Source organism: Hyaena hyaena, unplaced genomic scaffold (assembly GCF_003009895.1).
Source record: "Hyaena hyaena isolate Hyena2069 unplaced genomic scaffold, ASM300989v1 scaffold_191, whole genome shotgun sequence".
Lineage (NCBI taxonomy): Eukaryota > Metazoa > Chordata > Mammalia > Carnivora > Hyaenidae > Hyaena > Hyaena hyaena.
This window is the reverse complement of record NW_024080824.1, coordinates 1679518-1701762: the sequence shown is the minus strand read 5'-3', so window position 1 is coordinate 1701762 and position 22245 is coordinate 1679518. Positions and strand designations below refer to the sequence as shown.

Here is a 22245-nt window from a genome sequence, read left to right as displayed (position 1 = left end):
TTGGAGCTTGACCTCATGTACTGTGAGATCATGACTTGAGCCGAAACTGAGAGTGGACTACTCAGTTGGCTGAGCTACCCAGGCTCCCCTGTTTACAGTGTTTTAAGTATCTTTGTGACAAAGAGAGAACTGAAGTTGACATACTAATTATAATATTTTAATATTATAAATTTAGTAATCAATTTTGAATTTACCAAAGACTTTTTTAGCAATCTTTGACTATGCTTGGTTTTATTTTATACCTCATTGCTAAATCAAAGTGGTTAACGTGTTAAAAAGAACTAGTTACAATTTTTTTTAATCCCATGAACCAGAGAACAATACAGACTTTTGGTCTTCATATTAGGTTTCACAGCAGTATAGTTTAAGTACGTGTAAATAGGTCATATGTTTTGTTATATTGTGAACTGTCTTACCAGGAAAAAAAAACCTTCCACTGTGGGTCTTACTTACTCAAGATCATGCTGGCATTCCCAGTTTGTGTGCAGTTGCTGTTGACTGATGATCATAATGATAATAGAGGACAGATGGGAAAGTGGATTGCAATCTCAATCAAGTTTCCTCTATGTTTGCCTGTTAATGTACATAATTGATAGAATTAACTGATGAGACATTTTGGTTTTCTTTGCTTTAGTTCTAGTTAGGGTTTGACTTTCTAGGAAATGTCCCAGAGGTTACATCATGTGATAACCCCCTGCCTCCCGAGGTACAGTCTTTCTCTGTGCCAGTCAGAATTTGTTTCTGTAAATTTGACCCAATGATTCTGCTTCTCTCTTTTAGTGCCATGCACAACAAAGGATAACAGCCTTTCACAGAAGTGACTGAGTTGCATTTCCCTTTGAATCTGGTGGATATTCTGTAGGAAGCCATTTCTTCAAATGTTTCTTTCATGAACATTGCCTCTCTCTTCACCCCCTTGGGCACGGGCTTTTAAAAGTTTTTAAATGTCTCTTTATGTGTGGCTCTCAGAGCCGATATAGTAAGACCAATGCAGAAGTATAGTTTTTAAGTTAGGAAGCTTATTTTTTGTGTGACTGGATAGTGTGGGGTTTAGAAACTGCTCTCAGCAGTGGGCTTAATGGAACCATCATTGTTTTCTCTGTACACTCTTGTACTGTTTGAAATTTTTACAGTATGTAGGTCTTTTGTTTAAAAAGAGAAAGAAAACTAAAATGGCTTATGCTTTGTATATGTGTAAATTCAGGCTTGTCTGGACATATATGGAGGGTAGCAGAGCTGGTGTTTGTGTATGGGTGTGTGCTGCTTGTGTAAAAGATCATGGAACCTCATGGGAAGGGATTTAGGAAACAGATAATTGAGTGTGTTCAAGCATAGTCCCTGGAGATTTTATTATTTTTGTTATTTTTTATGAGAGATGGGTAAATTCATGGTATATCAGGGTATATCCTCTTAGTATCATCTTCTGATGCTGCCCTTCTCCTGAGTGACTTGTGCTAGAGCCCAGAGATAGCAAGATGTGAGTTGATGCCTATTTATTGATCTCTTACTGTGTACTAGGCCTTGGGTACAGAGGGTGGGTCTCTATTTTCTAACATAAAGGCACACAAAACATGATATGAAATATGCGAAGGAGCTTAGGCATAGGAGAGGACGTGTATGGGATCAGATCTAGGAAGAGAACACTGTAATGTGCGTTGACCATGGAGCCTGTGTTAGGTTAGCAGGGAACCTGTAGATCGAGGAGCACCTGTAGAATCTGTGGCGGAGACAAAGAGTTGGCAGTGGCAGGCAGAATTTTCTATACCAACATCTGGGCAGTTATTTGTTCATTATCATTATTGAGCATCTGCTGTGTGCTCAGTACTGGCCTAGGTCCTGAAAATACAGTGATAAGCAAAGCAAAGTCCTTTGTGTTGTGGACCTTATATTCTAGCAAATGGGACTGGTAACTCAAAATACATAAATAAGCAGTGTAAATTAATAAGGTGATGTGCTAGGGAATAATCAGGGGGAAAAGGATGAGTGTCTGGGGGGTAAGGGTTTTACTTTATTATTTTTAAATGTTTGTTTATTTTTGAGTGGGGGTGGAGGGGCAGAGAGACAGGGACAGAGGATCTGAAGTGTGCTCTCTGCTGACAGCAGCGAGCTGATGCAGGGCTACAACTCACCAACCATGAGATCGTGAGCTGAAAGTCAGACACTTAAAACCGACTGAGCCACCCGAGGGTTTTACTTTAAACTGGAGGTCAAGAAAGTTTCTTCTGACTGAGAGGGTGACATTGACTTAAGAATAAGAAGCCAGTCATGGGAAGAGCCAGAAGAGTGTTGCAGACACAGAGAATGGTAAATACAAAAACCTCGAGACAGGAAAGAGCTTGGTGTGTTCAAGGAATAGAAAGGAGGCCAGTGTGGCCACGGTATAGTGAGCAAGGAGGAAAGTGGAGTGATGTGAGGTACCTCCATCTAGTGTCAGAATGAGAGACGAGGAGGTTTAAGATTACATTGGAAGCAATCATAGGACAATTCCTGGGGATTTGAGAGGGATTCTAATTCCTTTGTATTAAAGCTGAGCTCGAGAGATTGGGTTACGATTGTTGTGATCTTATCGTATCTACAAATTGGTGTGTTTTATTTTTTATTTTTTAAAATATATTTTTATTTATTTTTGAAAGAGAGAGCACGTGCGCGTGAGAGAGCGCCAGCAGGGGAGGGGTAGAGAGAGAGGGAGACACAGAATCCAAAGCAGGCTCCAGGCTCTGAGCTGTCAGCACAGAGCCCGTCACAGGGCTGGAGCTCGTGAACTGTGTGATAGACCGTGACCTGGCCTGAAGTTGAATGCTTAACTGAGCATCTGAACCACCCAGTCACCCCAAATTGGTGTGTTTTATAAATTGGTTTTGGTAAAAAAAAGTTTCTTGGGAAGAATTCAAAAAAATTTTTGAGCAAAGGAATAACTGTATAGCCTGCCAAAGTGACTCTTTTGAAGTAAAATACTCAATATGTTTGTTTTGAAAAGTTATTTATTGTTACAGCATGTACACTATTATTTTTCATTGTTATTTGCATACTGATTACATTTTTTTCTTGTTTTGTGTTCTTTAAAACATTTTTTTTTTATCACTGTAAGAAGCAGCTGTTGGCCCAGATGGCTTCTGTTTTCATTTCCTTGTGATGTTATGACCTCTTCTATTTTAATAAAGAAATGTTGGATACACATTGAAGAGTTGTTTACAAATTATGTTGGTAACACTTTTGTTAGAATATGCCTCAAAGATAAAGTGAGTGTTAGGATGTTTATTCTAGGTCCCATATGTTGAGCTGAAAAAGGTTTTAAAATGTGCCTATTTTTAAAAAGAATGCTTTAGTTGTTGGTTGGTTAGTGTACCCAATGTCAAAAGTTATTTTCTTATCTCTAATTATCTTAAGTGGAGGGAATTTAGAAGATTTAATGTTTTTCATTTCTGAGTATTTCAGAGAGGTCACTTGGGTGGGGTTAACAACTAATAAGAGAAGTTGCCCGTTGATAATTTAGTATCAGATTTTCATGCCTTATCCACATTATTAATGGATAAAAGTGTCATCACTATCGTATAAATGTAAGTCTGCAGTACTAAGTTATTGTGCCTTAGTAAATGATGTAATTTCATACTTCATATTTAGATGAGCTTTTTATAAATTCAAGGCAAGAATGAGTTTTCCTGTGAGTTTTGGGTTATGTTTGCAAAGTCATGCTTACAAACAGCTTATGAATTATCTGTAGTACATTAAATATGATAAAAGAATGCACAAGTATAAAATTTTACATACAATTTTCTTAATGATTTTATCTTAACTTTTAACATAACCTAGGGGCTCCTGGGTGGCTCGGTCGTCTGGGTGTCCGACATTGGCTCAGGCCACATCAGGCTTTGTGCTGACAGCTCAGAGCCTGGAGCCTGCTTCAAATTCTGTCTCACACTTTCTGCCCCTCCCCTACTTGCGCTCTGTCTCTCTCTCTCCCTCAAATAAATAAACATTTAAAAAATTAAAAAATAAAGTAACCTAATGATAATTACTTCTTAGTCTTAAAAAACATTTCAGGCAATTAACGATCATATAGTAATGAGTGGTCAAACATCTGTGAATATGTTATTACTAAAGCTAATATACGAGTATTGTACTTTTTTTACAGTGATTTTTTTTTTTTAGGGTTTATATTTTCTTCGAACATAACATTTTAGGATTATACCTTTAGTGGACAGTATCCTACATACTGTGTAGTGTAGATACTAAGTGCAAGCTCTTAGTGCATGCCTATGAATCCCCACTCTGAAATTTACCAGATATATATATTTGGACAAATTACTCAATTGTACCCCAAGTTCTTCAACTGTCAAATGGATGTAAAATATTTACATCATAGCACTGTTGAACTGAATAAATTAATACGTGTAACATGTCTGGCTCATGGTACTTCCTGAAAGTTATCTAATAACAATAAAAGTTACCTTATAATGGGGCACCGGGCTGGCTCAGTTGGTGGAGCATGTGACTCTTGTTCTTGGGAGCATGTGACACCTATGTTGGGTGTAGTGATTACTTAAAAATAGTAAAAATCTTTAGAGTGGGAGGCAAACCATAAAAGAGACTGTTTGTTGTTGTTAAGTTTATTTATTTATTTTGAGAGAGTGAGAGAGACATCATGAGTTGGGGAGGGGCAGAAGGAGAGGGAGGGAGGGAGAGAGAGAAAATTCTAAGCGGTCTCCATGCTGTTAGCACAGAGCCTGATGTAGGGTTCAAACTCAGAACTGTGAGAACTGTGAGAACTGTGACCTGAGCTGAAAGCAAGAGTCAGATGCTTAATGGACTGAGCCACCCAGGCTCCCTGAGAATAAACTGAGGGTTGCTGGAGGAGAGTGGGTAGGGGGATGGGCTAAATGGATGATGGGTATTAAGAAGGGCACTTGATATGCTGAGCCCTTATATGTATTATATGTAAGTGATGAATCACTAAATTCTACTTCTGAAACGAATCTTATGCTATATGTTAACTAACAAGAATTTAAATAAAAACTGGAAACAAAAAATAAAAATAAGTGAAATGGAAAAAACAAAACCACAAAAAATGAAATCTTAAAAAAATTACCTTATAGTAATAAATACTTACTGCTAATACCTAGCTGAAGCAGTTTTGACTCTTTTTGAAATAATATTTATAGATTTGAAGTAATAGTTCTAGATCAATCATTTCATCATCTTCAAAATTCAATTTTTTTTTCTTTTGAGAAGAAGTTTTATATTTTTAGGTTTTTACATAGAATTTTTTCAGAAGCACCATCTTACACAACACACATGCACATACACATCCCATGTGGTTTGAATTATTGAAGTATCATATAGAACATGCATAATAAGTAAGCGGGCCATTTCATTCTTCCATCTGTCAGGTCTTGCATAAACTCTGAAAGAGTTTTAAAAAGAGGATGGGTACTAGTAATACATACCTCCAATTAGACATTCTTTCTATAGTGATTACTATTCACAATGGATTTTTTTTTAACTTCTTTTAAAGTGACATGATAAGCTATGTTGCTGGTGAAGGCAGTTGCTATAGGGGACAATTTTTACTTTCTCCACTGAGGGACAAATATGATTATAAAGAGAGTATGCAAGTGAAATGTAGACTACACAAACTAAGAAATGTGTCTGCCATTTGTACTATCTCTTTTCAGGAGGTTTTGCAGTTTAGCAGCCTTTGTGTGTAGAGCTCTGTTCTTACTGTGTCATCTTACTTTTCTGGTGGCAGAGAACTGGACCTGGGATGGGTGCCAGATCCAAATGTAGCCATCTATAGACAAAGTTAAGAGATCTCTATGTCATCATACTATTTACAAGCTGGGTGCATTTTGTGAAATGTAAGATCTAACCACTTTGAACTTCGGCAGTACAAATGAATATAAATCATTGCTGCTGATTCATTGGTTTGTTTACTTATTCCGTAAATATTCATCAAACATTGTTTCTATGCCAGGCACTGTCCTAGGCCCTGAGAATACAGTGATGTGAATAAAATAAAGTCTGTGCTGTCTCAGACCTGTATTTTAGGGGCGTGAAGAAGAGACAATAGACAAAAAATAGTTGCTGGTAAATAATTCGGAGCAAAACAAAGGAGTGTAGGGAAAGTGGAGTTGATTAGGAGTTACTAATATGTAGAAAGTGAACAAATAAGGCCTCATATTAAGACTTTTGAGCAGAGACTTGGATGAAGTTGGGGAAGAGGATTTTCGGTAAAGAGTAAAGACCCCGAGAGGAGTATTTGCTTAGTATGTTTGAGGAATGGCAAGCCTTTAGTGGCTAGAGTAGACTGAAAGTGGGATACTGGTAGAAGATGATTTTAGAGAGTTGAGGGTACTTATTTCCTAAGATTGATTGTATTAAAATTTACAGCAGTTTAGTTGATAGGAACGAAGCATTTTGCCTTTAGATTAAAATAAGACCATGTCAGTATAGTGAGAGTTTCTGGGTTTTTTGGAGCACAACACATACTACTCTGGTACATAGTAAATGTTTTCTCTGATGTATGAAAAGTCTGCTGAAAGCAGTGTTATTTTATTTAGGACTGATGTTAAGTTTCAGTAATATTTGATGTTTAAGAGGTTGTAAATATTGGTATATGTATATTAGTATTTTTGTTGATATGTAGCAAGAATAACTGATTATAAGTGAGAAATGGGGTCAGATTGTCAGATTACATATATGTATACAGTTCAGTGATAATAACTTACATGGAGGGTTGACTAATTGCCATCACCCTTATAATAATGTTCACTTTTAAAGGTAAAGTGAAACAAAATATTATTTTTGTCTTTACTGCAAGATTTTGTCTTTATCCTGTTTTTCAGCTTCATAATGGAGATGGAGAAATTTTAGTATCTTTTGGGTAATCACTAAAGTAACATGCAGATTATTAGAAGGATATTAATAGGGAAAATGATTTGGTGTGTTTCAGAAATTTTCAAAAATATTTGAAATTGCCTTTAAAGTTTTACTTTCAGAAACATTTCCTGGTCTCATTACAGATCATGAGGGGCGCCTGGCAGGCTCAGTCATTAGAGCATGTGACTCGATCTCAGGGTCATGAGTTCAGGGTCCATATTGAGTATGGAGCCTACTTAAAAACAAAGAAACAAGAAAAAGAGTGGATGATTATGAAAATGCTTCATTTATACCTAGCAAGAGTAACCTGTTAAAGTCCCCTGACTTACCAGGTGAACTGGTAACCAGAGACCAGTTGTTTTTGGCTTTTGTTCTAGTCACTAGATTGGAATTTTAAATAAAAATAGCTAAATATTTTCTTCAGGAGGGGCAGTTTTCCCAAAGAGTTTTCGTTTTATTATCATTATTAAACCTTCATTCTTTTAAGATTTAAGTTTTCGCATAGCTAGACAGTTATCCCAATTAGAAGTTTCATAATCAACTGTATGACATTTTGCATCAGTGAAACCCCACCCATTTTACTTGTCTGAAGGAGGAACAAAAAACATTAGAAACAAATTTTCTCATCAAAGGAGACTTAAAATTATTTTTAATGTTTATTTATTTTTAATGTTTTATTTATTTTTGAGAGAGAGATAGAGACAGCATGAGCAGGGGAGGGTCAGAGAGAGAAGGAGACACAGAATCTGAAACAGGCTCCAGGCTCTGAGCTAGCTGTTAGCACAGAGCACGATGCAGGGCTCGAACCCACCAGCCATGAGATCATGATCTGAGCCGAAGTCTGATGCTTAACCGACTGAGCCACCCAGGCGCCCCTTTTAATGTTTATTTTTTAGAGCAAGAGAGACAGAGGCTGAGTTGGGGGAGGGACAGAGAGAGACTGAAGACACAGAATCTGAAGCAGGCCCCCTCAGAGCCCGACCGACTGGGGTTGGGAGGGCGGGGACACTTGAATTCATCAACTGTGAGATCATGGCCTGAGCTGAAATTGGTGCTTAACCAGCTGAGCCACCCAGGCACCTCAGAGGAGACTGTTTATGTAAAGCACAGATTTACATTAATAGAGAACTTTATAAATTCAATCTAATTAATGGTAAAGCTCCAAATATAATACAGATGAGCTACTCCTCTACAGTTGGTAACGATTTTAAACTTATTTTTCAAAGATTTTGTGAAGCAAGTATTTTCTTCAACAAAACTTGGAAGTTGATTTATTAGGCTGTTTAAATAAGGTCTTGTACTTATTTCATTTTTGATGATGTAGTTTTTTGTAGATGGCAGTATGCTTGAGTTTCATGGTCAATTTTGGTTTCCACCAGAAATGATTATTATTTGCTTTGGGTTTGATTTATTTAATCTTATAAAGTCATAATCTTTAAAAAGGAAGATTTTTTAAAAAGAAAAATCAGTAGGAGGAAGTAGAATGGTGGTGAAAGTACCAGGGTTGGGGGGGAAGGGAAATGGGGAGTTGTTTAATAGGTATAATGTTTCAGTTTTGCAAACTGAAAAAATTCTGGAGTGCTGTTGCACAACAACGTGAATGTATTTACCACTGGGGAACTATCCACTTAAAAATGGTTAAGATAGTTTAAGGAAAAAGGAGAAAACATATCAGTGCATTGACCTGCTGGGTTTTTTTTTTTAACTCATCTCATAAATAGCACATGCAGGACGATAGAAGTTGATGTGACCTTTATTTGATCAACAGAAAATGATTGTATATAAAACCTTGTTATTTCTTATGGATATTACAGATACACATTTTTTTAAAAGATTTTTTTCCTTGAATTTGTGAGAGAAATTTTTTTTTTAGTGTCAAGTTAGCTAATATACAGTGTATGCAGTGTGCTTTTGGTTTTAGTAGAAATTTTAGTAGCATCTGGACAGGAATAAGTAGACAGATTATTACAGACTTTACTTGACATTATGGAAACTAGAATTTAACTTTAAGGATTGAGATAGTTATGGTAATGTGATTTCTTAACTAAATTGAAAGATTTACTAGGGAATATCCTCTGTATTTAAAGACAGTGGAAAGTTTGTCAGAATTGGCAAACTACCTCCTAGTTCAGTAATCCTAAGGCATTATAATTTGCCTTCTCTTTAAACACACATACATTCCACAAAAATTTGATATATATTGCTCCTAGGTCTTTTAAACTGTTAGGTCATTCTTTAAGTTGTATTTAACATCTAAGCTAAAATAAAAATATCATAAATATGCCTACATATTTCTTGGTATGAAGTATGGATGCACTTAACAATGTCGTATGAAATGGTTAACACTCCAAAGCCTGATTTTTCACATATTGGTGGTCAAGGTGCCTACGTAGCATACATATCAACTGTGCCTACATAGCATACATATATGAGGAAGCCAGTGTTGTGTTTTACTTCTGACCATCTGGAATTAGCTACTTTGTCTCCTTTATAGTTTTCTAATACATTATTTCTGATGTTTTTTGCAATTCTAATATTTTGAATGTTGAATATTTGAATGGGTAAGAATATGACTGTTCTAGGTAGCCCAAACCTCTCTTCCCACTTTTTCTTAGTACAAGTAAAGTGAATTTTGGCATGCAGTTTAGCCTGGAGATGCACTCTCTAACCTTGCTGAACATTTTCTTGATTTCTGTGTTTAAGCATTCCTAAAGCATTAAAAGTGACCTGTATTATTTGAGAGACCCTTCCTTTTTTGTAATTGGCCTTTTTGACCTTTTCATGTTTTTAGGTTTCTTTTTTTTGTAAGTTGAAATTTGAGGGAAGAGAGTGAAACTATGACTTTTAGTTTTTTATTTTAAAGTGATTTTTATAAGTGACCTGGACAGGTGCCTGGGGGGTTCAGTGGGTTAAGCATGTCTTTGGCTCAGGTCATGATCTCACAGTTTAGGGCCCGAGCCCTCTGTTGGGCTCTGTGCTGACAGATCAGAGCCTGGAGCCTGCTTTGATTTGTGTGTCTCCTTCTCTTTCTGCCCCTTCCCCACTCATATTCTGTCTCTATCTCTCAAAAAATTAAACGTTAAAAGGTGACCTGGAATAGATGAAATGTAGTGAAACAAAGTTCAAGAAAATTTGGCTTATGGTTACATATATTTGTGAAATTTTACTTTAGTTTTATGAACCTCCTTAAAATCAATGAAGTTATTGATCAAAGGAATCTATCTTGTTATCGCCTCATTTTTGTGGTTAAGTATACAGTATTACATGTCTGATAGCAAGCCAGGCAAATAAATTAAAGAAGGTTACTGTATCCAGTAGAATATGGTTTAGTGTAGTGTTACAGATATACTAGGTCACAGTGAGCTCAGTCTGGCATGGAAGTGTTAGGCCATGAACAGGAACTTTAGGCAAGTGGTTGAAATTTATAATATCAGTGATTTCTAGAGACAGTGGTATCCTTCATTTTTAAAAACAGACCCAAACCACTACTATAAGTACACTTTTTTTGGACTTTTTTTTAGTCAGTTTCTTTCCCACTATTGGTTAGTCTAGAGTGGCCCTTTAAGGAAGTTTGATGGGAGGTGGTGGGAAGATCTTTGTGTATTGGATGTTTTCAAGGCAAACCATTATGAGAAACTAAACCTTTCTTAAATTATTCCATCTATGTTGAGATATGGGTAATTTACAGATAAGTTATTCTATCCTATCGTGATGTTTTTCTCATACAACCTTTTTATCTGTTCTCACTCATTATGTCATCATTTTATATTTGTCTTTGCTTTGATTCAGAATTTTTGATCTTGGCAGAAATACTCTGGCAAAACTTCTAAGAAGCTAATTTTTAAGCTTCTGAATAAAACTTTCCATTGCCTTTCAGCAGCTTTTGAATTTTTCTTTTTTCTGGAGAAAATGCTAATAGGAAGAGGGAGAAGAAGGGAAAAAGGAGTTTCGGAGGAGGCTAGAACTTAAAGCTCATTTAATAGTAGGTTACTAGATCAGTAGCCATGTTATTTTTTTAATCAAGTTCTTTAAAAATGTTTTACTTGCTAATGTATTTATGTTTTTATTTATTTATACATACTTTTTAAGGTACTACTTCTTTTACTTACCATGATGACTTTTTAGAGAAATGTGGGCCATAGAGTATATATATACATTAGTGTTAAGTGATTCTGGATCGTGGGTAATTCATATCTTAATTTTTTGTGTTTTGTTCCCCTCTTCCACCTGCCACTCCCACCCCCACCAAGTGAGGTTCAATAAACATTGCTTTGAATTACCAATGTCTTCTATTGAAATTGAAACTCCTTGCTTTGAGGAACTAAATGAATCAGGGCCAGTTAGGAAAATGAAAACACTTTAGGTGTTTTAAATAGAAAATTTTAATACAAGAAGTTTGTAAATACATTTTAATTGAAAAAAGAAACTCAACAGGGTATGGCAGAGTAGTCTAGAAATAAATAACAGTAGGAAAACCATTGCCATCTTTAGGACCAAGAGAGACAATGGGAAGATGCAGTGTCACCAGAGCTGGGGTATGGGAGCTGTGTGGCAGGAGCTAAAACCACAGAAAGTGCATGGTCCAGAGTCCGACCACGAAGCCAGGGGCTGACTAACTATAGGTAGAACCGCAGAAAAGATGTAGAAAGGGGAGAAATATCAAGCCTTCTCTCTGATCCCTCAGGGCTCAGCTATTGCCTCTCTTATTGGTGGGACTTCTCCCAAAGCCAGAGCAAGGGAGCCTGGGGAATGTAGTTCCTTGGCATAGAGAAGCAAAGAAGGGGGTAGGGTATTGATTTGAGCAAAGAGACAAATGTGACCAGTATAGGTAATACAGAAATACTGATTTTTTCCCCTTTGGAAATTGGTAATATTTGTGCTTTCATATTCTAAGACACTCCTTCCTTCCATGGCTCGGGAACTTGTATAAGATGGAAATAATTATGATGTACATTGTTTCAGTTTTCAGGAATTTATATTTAGTATTATTAAACTGTTACTACCTTTGCTGCATATATTTTTGCCAGTTTCTCTTCATTTTTATTGTTTCTATAATTTTGACAGGTGTTTATCATTTTCATTAGTTAATATTTTTTCATCTATTTATGTTTTTTTAACATCCTCAAAGATTAGAAAGTCAGTTCCCTTGAGATATTTAATAAATATTCTGTCCTGTCATTTGCTCTTTCTGGTTTTCAACATTTTTAAACTCTGTAATCCACTTGGAATTATTTTTGGTGTGGGGTGATGCATTATTTTAATGCCTGTTAAGGTAGTTTATTTCTTTTTAGATAAAGATTATCTATGCTTTGAGAATCTTGATCTTTTCTCTGTAAATTGCCTTGTCTATGCTGGATTTCTTTAAATTTGGTAGATACTGACCTTTAGTAATATTATAAACTTTATTTGAAGTGTCGTCTTTGCTAATTCCTTAATAATTTATTGACTAAAGTGTACTTCTGTTTATTTCTTTTAAGTTTATTTATTTTGAGAGAGACAGAGACAGTACAAGTGGGGGAGGGCCAGGAGAGAGAGAGAGAGAGGGAGAGAGAGAATCCCAAGTAGGCTCTGCACTGCCAGCGCTGCGCCCAGTTTGAGGCTCGAACCCATGAAGCTGCGAGATCATGACCTGAGCCAAAACCAAGTTGGATGCTTACCCAACTGAGCTACCCAGGCAACGCTGTACTTCTGTTTTTAAACATGTTAAGTGGCTGCCCAAAGACATTTCACCTCCATTTATTCACTTATTTATTTATTTAAGATTTTTAAGATTTTATGATTAAGTAATCTCTGTATCCATCGTGGGATTTGAACTTTGAACCCTGAGATCAAGTGTTATGTGCTCTACTGACTGAGTCAATTGGTGCCTCTCACCTCTTTTTTTTTTTTTTCTTTTTTTAATTAAAAAGTCTCATATTTGTGATTTAGGTTAATTTTAAGACCGTTTGATATTAACTAACAAATAGCTTAGAAGTTTAATATTGATACATGGCATCTCGGTTAATTGCTTTTTATGTGCAGGTCCACAAACAACTGTCAGGATTTTTATTTTTTATTTTAATTGTGGGAAAGTAGAATGACTGTGTTGAGTAATGAGTGTGTGTCTAATGTGTTTTGAACTTGGCCTTTTAAAATCAGTTGCTGTAATTATATTAATCTGCTAATTGTAGTGCAGAACATTGTCTAAATTTAGTAGGGAAGTAAAAATCAGAATATCAAAAGAAAGGAAAGGTTGATTACTTAATAATTAACTCCTTAGCTTTTCTCTTGGTGTTTATTGACTTGAAGGTGTTGAAACTCTGAAAATAAGTAGACAGTGCACCACTTCTTATTTTGTTTGCATGTGAAATGTATATTATTAAGATATTTGTAGAGTAACAGAATAGTTAACTTAGCCATTTTTTTAAAAAAGTGGATTGTAAGGGAAGGTGGTTGAGGAGAGATGAATTTAAATTGCATTATTTTTCAAAAAAGATAAAAACTAGCCCCTCATTTTTAGATTTGAAGTATGAGATTTGTTTTCAGTTCCTCTCGAATCATAATTTTAAATTTTGGTGTAACTGGTAATTTAAAGCATTAATACAAATTTAAGCTTTTTAACGTAGAAATTTTCAACATTATAGAAGCAGAATAATATAATAAGCCCAATATATCCATCACTGATTTTCAACTAAGTATGTAAATTAATTTCATTTTATCTGTATTTTCATTGACTTCTACCTTTACTTCTGGCATTCTTTTTTTTTTTTTTTATAGTTTATTGTCAAGTTGGTTTCCTTATAACACCCAGTGCTCATCCCAACAAGTGCCCTCCTCCATGCCCATTACTCCCCTCCCCCTCTTACCCACTCCCATCAGCCCTCAGTTTGTTCTCAGCATTCAAGAGTCTCTCATGGTTTGCCTCCCTCCCTCTCTCCAACTATTTTTCCCCTTCTCCTGCTTTGTCCTCTGTTAACTTCCTCCTAATCCACCTATATCTGTGAACATATGGTATTTGGCCTTTTCTGTCTGACTTATTTCGCTCAGCATAACACCCTCTAGTTCCATCCATGTTGGTATACATGGCCAGATTTCATTCTTTCTCATTGCCATGTAGTATTCCATGGTATAGATAAACCACATCTTCTTGATCCATTCGTCCGTTGATGGACACTTAGACTCTTTCCATGTTTTGGCTATTGTTGAGAGTGCTGCTATGAACATTGGGGTACATGTGCCCCTATACATCCACTCCTAGCAGTGCTACTGCTGAGTCATAAGGGAGTTCTTTTGTTAATTTTTTGAGGAACCTCCATACTATTTTCCAGAGGGGTTGCACCAGCTTACATTCCCACAAGCAGTGTAGGAGGGTGCCCGTTTCTCCACATCCTCGCCAGCATCTAGAGTCTCCTGATTCGTTCACTTGAACCACTCTGACTGGCATGAGGTGGTATCTCAGTGTGGTTTTGATTTGTATTTCCCTGTTGAGGAGGGATGCTGAGCATCATTTCATGTGTCTGTTGGCCATCTGGATGTCCTCTTTGGAGGAGTGTCTGTTCATGTCTTACTACTGGCATTCTTTTGAAGCAGATTGAGCTAGCATATTATTTCATCCAGACATTCCAGTATGTGTCCCAAAGAGTAAGAATTCTTTTTTTTAAGAGTTTTATTTTTTTAAGGTAATAGTTACACCCAACATAGGGCCATGACCCATGAGATCAAGAGTTATGCATGCTTAGCTGACTGAGCCAGCCAGGCACCGTAGTAAAAATTCTTTTTAAAAATGTAATTACAGTGTCTTTATCACTCCTGAAGAGTTGACAATAATTTTCCAATATCAGCTATTCAGAGTTCTCATTTTCCTGATTGTCATCCATAAGCATATACAATAACCTTTGCGAGTAACTTGGTCTGCAAGTGTTCTGTAAGATGAAAAAACATTTCTAATAAATTTTAACTTGATAAACTAGCCATGTCTTGCAATACAAGTAGTACATGACACTGAATGTTACATGATCACAACTGAGCCAATGGTTCTTGAGATTCAGTTTGATTTACCAGTGCTTTGGATTATAAGCATGTTTCTGGAATGAATTACGCTCACAAACAAAAGTTTTACTGCATTTGTGTTAGAAGAAGAAGAATTTTTTTTAACAATCTGTTTGAATCAAGATCCAGATAGGTCCATTTTTTAGGATTAGGATTGGTTTATAAATTTCTTATATCCATTTTAATCTATAACTTCTTCTTTTTTTTTTTAATGTTTATTATTTCTAGGAGACAGAGAGAGAGACAGCGTGAGCAGGGGAGGGTCAGAGAGAGAAGGAGTCACAGACTGAAACAGGCTCCAGGATCTGAGCTGGCAGTCAGCACAGAGCCTGACGCGGGGCCCGAACCCACGAACCGCGAGATCATGACCTAAGCGAAAGTCGGACGCTTAACCGACTAAGCCACCCAGGCGCCCCTATCTATAACTTCTTTGATAGTTTGTTTTTTTCTTATAATATTTTGTTGAAGTAAGTGGGCCATTTGTATTTTATAAAACATTTTTCTGTGGAGTAACTTTTTGTAGAAAAATAGTACTGGATCAGTATAAGTGCTTTTCAGATTTGTCTTTTGTTTACTATGTTCATGATTTTTGTCGTATTCTCAGTTTATTATTTGCTTACTATTTTCATGACTCTTGACCTGTTTTAACAAATTCATGCTTTATTATTCTAGTCATTCACATTTATGGAATAATGGTTTTGGTGTCTTCATTATATTTTAAAATACCTGTTAAGGTGAATATATATTAGGATAAAACTCTTCATCTGTGTACTATCTAAAATCATCTTAAGTGAATGCCTGAGTGGCTCAGTTGGTTAAGCGTCTGTCTTCAGCTCAGGTCATGGATCTTACAGTTCATGAGTTTGAGCCCCATATTGGGCTCTGTGCTGACAACTTGGAGACTGGAGCCTGGAGCCTGCTTCGGATTCTGTGTCTCCCTCTCTCTCTGGCCCTCCCCCGTTTGTGCTCTCTTTCTCTGCCTCTCTCAAAAATAAATAAACCTTAAAAACAAATTAAATTCATCCTGAGTACCACAAATTAGGAAACACTGTTTTAATATTAATTTCTCTTTGCCTTAGTCCCTCTACTTACCTCCTGTGTTGAAATCCAGTCGGTGACCCCAAGAGGGACCAATTTGAAACCTTAGATATATTGTCTGCATGTCTCATAAAACAAGGTACATTCTGTGCGAAGTACGGTTTTACTAGCACACTGTTGATGAGGTGTGTTACCAATCTGAGATTATGGTCTAGCCATCTCAGCATTTCTGTCTTTCAGGCTCAAATTCCATTACGTGTGACATGTCATTTTACAGAGGAAGGAAAAAAAAAAACACTAAGAAACTGCTTCTGGGCTGTCCTGAAATCCTTCATTTTCTGGTTGATATATGGAGTTAAGTGATGACTGAAAACATTTTTCTTTTTGTTAAATAAGATTTAACTTTTAGAGAAAGTTAAATTTGAAGAGTATAAATTAAGAAGAGAGCATAGTGATGCTTTTTTTAGTTCCTAAAAATTTGTGGAGAAGGCATTTCATTAAAATAATTTGAATAGATGAACTTTGGGGAAGATAGAGGTCATTAATTTATTTTGTGTGGATCAATCTATATAATTAGGTTAGAAAAAGTTTTTTAATGTTTATTTCTCTGAGAGAGCTAGAGCGTGAGTAGGGGAGAAGCAGAGAGAGAGAGAGGGAGACACAGAATCCAAAACAGGCTCCAGGCTCTGAGCTGTCAGCACAGAGCCCCACACGGACCCGAGCCCACGAACCATGAGATCATGACCTGAGCTGAAGTTGGACTCTCAACCAACTGAGCCACCCAGGCACCCCTAATTAGGATTTACATATAAGGATTATCCTTATATAATCCTGTCACTAATTTACAAAGCTCTTTCACATACATTCTTCACTGTATCCCATGTTACTCTACAAAGAGTTATCATCCTCATTTTACAAAGTAGGAACCTGAGGGATGCCCAGAGAAACCATGTAACTTGCCCAGAGACACATTGCTAATCAGAGAAGATATTGCAAACCACGTAGAGATGTGTCTTTTACCATAGTGAAAAGGCACTGTATTTGAAATCACATATTCTGGATCTAGCGTACACTTGGATAGTTTATTTCAAATTACTAAGCAACAATCATTCTTATTGTAAATTGGGATGAATTGCTACACAGCTCTCTTGAGAATGAAATTAGATAATGTGTAAGTGAAAGCAATATAAAATTTTTAAAAATTACAAAATAACGGGCACCTGGGTAGCTCAGTTGGTTGAGCATCTGACTTTGGCTCCTGATGTTGCGATTCATGAGTTCAAGCCTCACATCAGGCTCTCGGCTGTCAGCACAGAGCTCACTTTGAATCCTCTGTCCCCTCTTTCTACTCCTCCCTCACTTGTGCTCCTCCCCACAAATTACCAAAAAAGTATTTTTGCAAGTTCATATTAATGTTATTTTATCCATCTTAGTAACAAAATATTACTTAGAAATTAAGTATTCATTGCCTTTACAAAAAGTTTTTTGTAGAAGTCTAAGTAATAAAACATTAACTACAAGACATTCATGGATGTTTTCTTATACAGTTCAGTTTATGTAGAGTTCCTTTTTCTATATTTAGGAAATTCAGTGTACATTTCATTTATTTGGTGATTTTTACAGTCTCTGAGGTACAAAAATGAACAAGATGTATTTCATTTCCTTGAAGAGATCATAGTCATGTGATATAGACTTAAAAACAAGTGACTGTTAGCAGATCATGGGGATGTTTTATCAGAGGATGGAAGAGTGAACATTTTAGGGAGAGATCAATTATAATTGTATGATGTTATGTATAGGACTAGACTCCTATTCCTAATATTTGTCTAGGCATGGGGAGGTTATGCCCACGTGGGGCTGTTAGATAATAAGTTGTCATGAGTGGTTTTGTTGAAGCCTCACGCGATTTGTCAGATGACTAGATAAAGGAAGTTTACCTGAGGGTGAGGAGACATTCCCCTACCAGGTGTGTGTTTACTATTAAGAGAAGGAGGTGTATTGAAGGAAAGGAGTAGAAAGGGAAAGAGAAGCTAATGTTTGGAGAGAACAGAGTCACAAGGTGAATACCTGCCTAATGAGCACCTGGTACTTGATAGAACAGAAGAAAGTACAAATTTCTACTTTTGTCTGTTTGCCTTTAACCAAATTGTATTTTTCTCCTGTTCATCTGTCTTTGTTTGTTCCCAAATTTATTTCTCCTAGGCTTTCCCATTTAGTAATGTTAGTACCCTGGGATTCTGAGTACAATCTCTCTCCCTTTGGTTATATATTATATTTATTGTGCTAGAGCTATGTCATCAGTGATGTGATAAAGTACTCAGTACATAAAAGCATTTGTTTCACACACTGCATGGTCTTCCCCTCTCCCTCCCAACCTTCCTCCCTCCCTCCATCTCCCTCTCTTTCTCTGTGTATGTGTGCGTGCATGTGTGTATGTGTGTGTGTGTGTGTGTGCGCCTGCGCACGCGTGTGTGTATGTATTTGGGAAATTATGTGGTTGAAGTGAGGGAACTAGTGTATACACCTTGTGCTTAAGGAATAGTATCACCTCCAATGGCTTTTCCATCTCTTAAAAAACAAATTATGTGACGTCTGTGTGATGAAAGGCCAGTAGACTATGAATCTGGGCTAAGGATCAGTAAGAGGTCTCATAGATTTTCCTCAGCTGAGGAAGGCAGAACTAGGGGGTCACTGTGCTGCTTTGAGATCCCTTAGATTCACCTCTGAGGTGAATCCTGCACATCTAAGTTCTGCCACCGTGGTATTCATTCTATTTCTTATGTGCCAACCATCATAGCACAACTGTAGGTTCTTATCTCTAAGTACCTAGCCGAGTACTGGAATTTCTTTCCTTAAAGTAGTCTTTTATATTTGGATATATAACCAAGTAATAAAGATACTGTTAGTTAGAGAAGGATCATTTAGCTTTTGAAAAATTAGGTAAGGTTTTGTATGTGGTCTCTAGATAGAAACACTCTACCTATGTATAGTGTTAAGGCTCTAGGAGATAAGAGAATGGTCTTTGGTGAGGAGAGTGTATTGCTATGTTAGACCTCAGGATAAGCTCTCTAGACCAAAATCTCACTCTAGACGAAAATGCTGAGATGACTTTTCTTACAAGAAATTTTTGGATGACATATATTACAGTTCCTTTTCATCCCCTTTTCCCCTACTACAAGTACCCTGTTTTCTTTAGGGTGGCATTGTGCCCAGCTAAGAGATTGGCCTTAGTAGAGTTATTGCAGTGCAGTCTAAGAGGATGTTTGCTAGGTTATATTTCTGTTTCCGAGTCAGGTGCCTCTATTTCCTATTGAGTTCCTTCTTCTCCTTGTCAGGAACCTGAACATACTGCTTGGACTTTCTACCGTTTGTGACTATTGAAAAGTAGGTGAAATTGTGTATGTGGGTGGCTGGGGAGAAAGAATGAAAGAACCTGGGACAGTGATGTTGTGGAGCTGCCTTGGACTGCCCACCTTCGCCCTTCTCTTTACATGAAGAAAATTATTTTTTATTAAAAGCACCCTAGAAGGATTTTCTGGTATGTGCAGCTGATGATAATCCTAACTTCATTGCATAAGAAACATTTTATCTCACATAAAGATATGTGAGCCTTTCTTACTAAAAGCTATTAGTACTTCCCAGATAGACATTTTGTCCGAGAACTCCAGCCATTGTAGAAGTTGACTAGCTGGGATGGAGAGGTTATAAGAATACTACCTGATTTCAGTATAATTTGAATATAATATGTCCTCAAGATTCATGTGGTTCCCTTCCTGAACAGTAAGTTGAAGAAAACTTTGGACCAGGTAAATTCTTGCAATTTGGTTTCTGCATGTTTTGTTTTGTTTTGTTTTTTGTTTCTTGCAGCATTCTTAACCTCCTGCAGCCTGGCCATTCATTTCTTAAAAGACATAGCCACCAAGAAATATGGCATAATGCACATATCCAGAAAGTCACTGTTTCTGCTTGCTGATTTCAGCCTGCCTGTGCTCCCTTAAAATACTCTTTAGGAATAGAGACTCCATTGGGTTTACTGGACCCATACTGAAAATGATCAGGAATTGCTTTAGTGACTCTGCCTAACTTGGGAGTCATTCCTACGGTGAGGTGGGAGTATTCAGGCTTTCCTTTGGTTACTTTGTGAATGGACTATGTGTGCTTTCCTAAGAAACTTCATGTGGTGTAGGGGAGTCTCTGGAACAGTATTTCTTGACCTACATGTGTCAGAATTAACTGGAGCTCTTAATAAAAATATACATTCCTGTGCCTCACTCAAGACTTACTGGGTTAGAATCCCTACGGTTGAAGTTGGGAATCTGTGTTTTTAATAAACAACATAAGTGATTCAAGGACCCCAGTACTTGAGAAATACAATTTTTGAGCCTTCCTAGGCTTCTGAGCCTTACAACCTTCTACACAAGTCCATCCAGTTGCTGAATTAACCTGTTCGTTTTGATGAATGCATCCTTCATTATAGGCATTTGTTGTTGATGCAGATACATTTTAGCTTGCTGAATGGTGGTTCTGTGCATGAAATCAACTTTAGATTGTTTAATGTTTGATAAAAATACAGTACTTTTTCTTGGAATAATTGACATTATTCTTGAACATTTTCCCCCCTGCACATAGGGAGGTGTTTTTGCTTTAATGGTGCTTATCGGACTTGTGAGATTTGTATTCATTTAGGTTTTTCAGAAATTCCTATTACCTTCATTTTATTGGGGAAAACTATCTTTCCTTTCATAGATGTTGATTCTTTAGGCATCCTTTCCCAAAGTCTTTTAGAATTGGAACCCCCCCTCCCCCCCCGCCTTAGAGGAAGAGATGTTTATTCTGCCACTTAAGGACTGAAAATATAATTTTTAAAATAGGAATAATTGGTACTACCCTTAAAATAACTTGCCTTTACCTTTGAATAGTTTTTAAAAATATGGTCACTTCTAAATCCTGTATTTGCCATTAACTGCCTCCTATCAGCGGCCTTAAAAGAAACAATCTTCGTTATTTATTTGGTACAAAAATTTCACTTCCAAGTGAAATACACAAGCACACGAAACTTTTTATGATCCTGAATCCATACATCTTTAAAATAGACACAACACTTAGACATTTTAAGTGTTAACACTTTTTGAGTCACGTTTTCAGCAATGTCCATTTAAGTTTAGCTAGGAGATGTTTTTGAGGCCTCCTAGTTGAGCATGTGTTTTGCATTCCCCTCACCGCTTCCTTTATTGCGCTGTTTTAGTAGTCATAAAATGCTTTGCCCTTTACTAAAGCAAATGCCATAAAGCATTTGCCTAAGGGCATTATTTCTTCATGGGTTAAGGTGGAGTAAGAGTACCAAGGAAGTGAAGTGAATGGCGAGTACAGCTCATTTCCTTTTATGGAAGAGTAATTTTGCAGGAAGAATTACTTTGAATACCACCCATTGATAGTCCGACATTACAGAAGACGTCCCTTTTTGGAATGATCATAAAGGTGTGTTTTCTTCTGTTGGTGAAATTTTAGTCCTAAAAAATTTGACAGTCCTTCAGGCTCAGTAAGTATGTGGGCACTTTTAAGTCAGGAGGGAATAGAATGGATTGAGATAAATAGTTATCCTAGTAGCTGTGAACCAGGCACATACCACTCTGGGACATTCTGTCCTTGGTTCTAGAACTTTACAGTCTGATTGGGAATATTTGATCATCTTAAATTATACAACATGAACTTCCTATGAATGCATATACATATATATTATACATATTTCACATAGGCACTTGTATATGAATGATAAATATCATAGAAATGAGGAAGTCATGTTAGAGTTTGACTATCAGGTAGTTAAAATTTATTGCTTTTATGGTTTTGGTCATAATATAGTCCTTATTAATGAGATGCAGAATATCAAGAATATTCACTAGCATCTGATAACATTTGAAAACAAATACATATTTTATCTAAAAATTAAAGTTTAATACTTGTAAAATATTCAAATAATACAAAAGTCTATAAAATTTAAGGTAAAATTTCCTTAGCCTCATCTAGCCTCCTTCTGAGGTGTAATCTTTCCAGCTTTTTACTCATCATTTCTGTGCTCTGACGTACTGGTGTCCCCCACAAATACATGTTCTGAACTTTCCTTTTCTCTGTTATATAAATGGTTGTCTTTCCAAGTCAGTATATAGGCATTTATCATCAGTGTATGTGATTTACGTATCAAAGTTATTGACTTTGTAATTCTTTATATCCGGAGGGTTAAAAAAATGAATGCTTATTTATTTTTTTGACCAATGCATAGTTTTATGTGGCTGTTAATACCAA

The 22245-nt window shown here is 36.5% G+C and overlaps 1 protein-coding gene and 1 long non-coding RNA gene across 5 annotated transcripts in view; both read left to right on the top strand.

Annotated features, from left to right (window-relative positions):
* PDLIM5 (PDZ and LIM domain 5) overlaps positions 1 to 22245 on the top strand; it is a 222054-nt gene that overhangs the window by 14288 nt on the left and 185521 nt on the right. The window lies entirely within an intron of this gene.
* On the top strand, positions 2684 to 12510 carry LOC120237851. Its single transcript, XR_005530062.1, has 3 exons — positions 2684 to 2766; positions 8352 to 8354; positions 12498 to 12510. It is a non-coding gene; the product is annotated as an uncharacterized LOC120237851 (long non-coding RNA).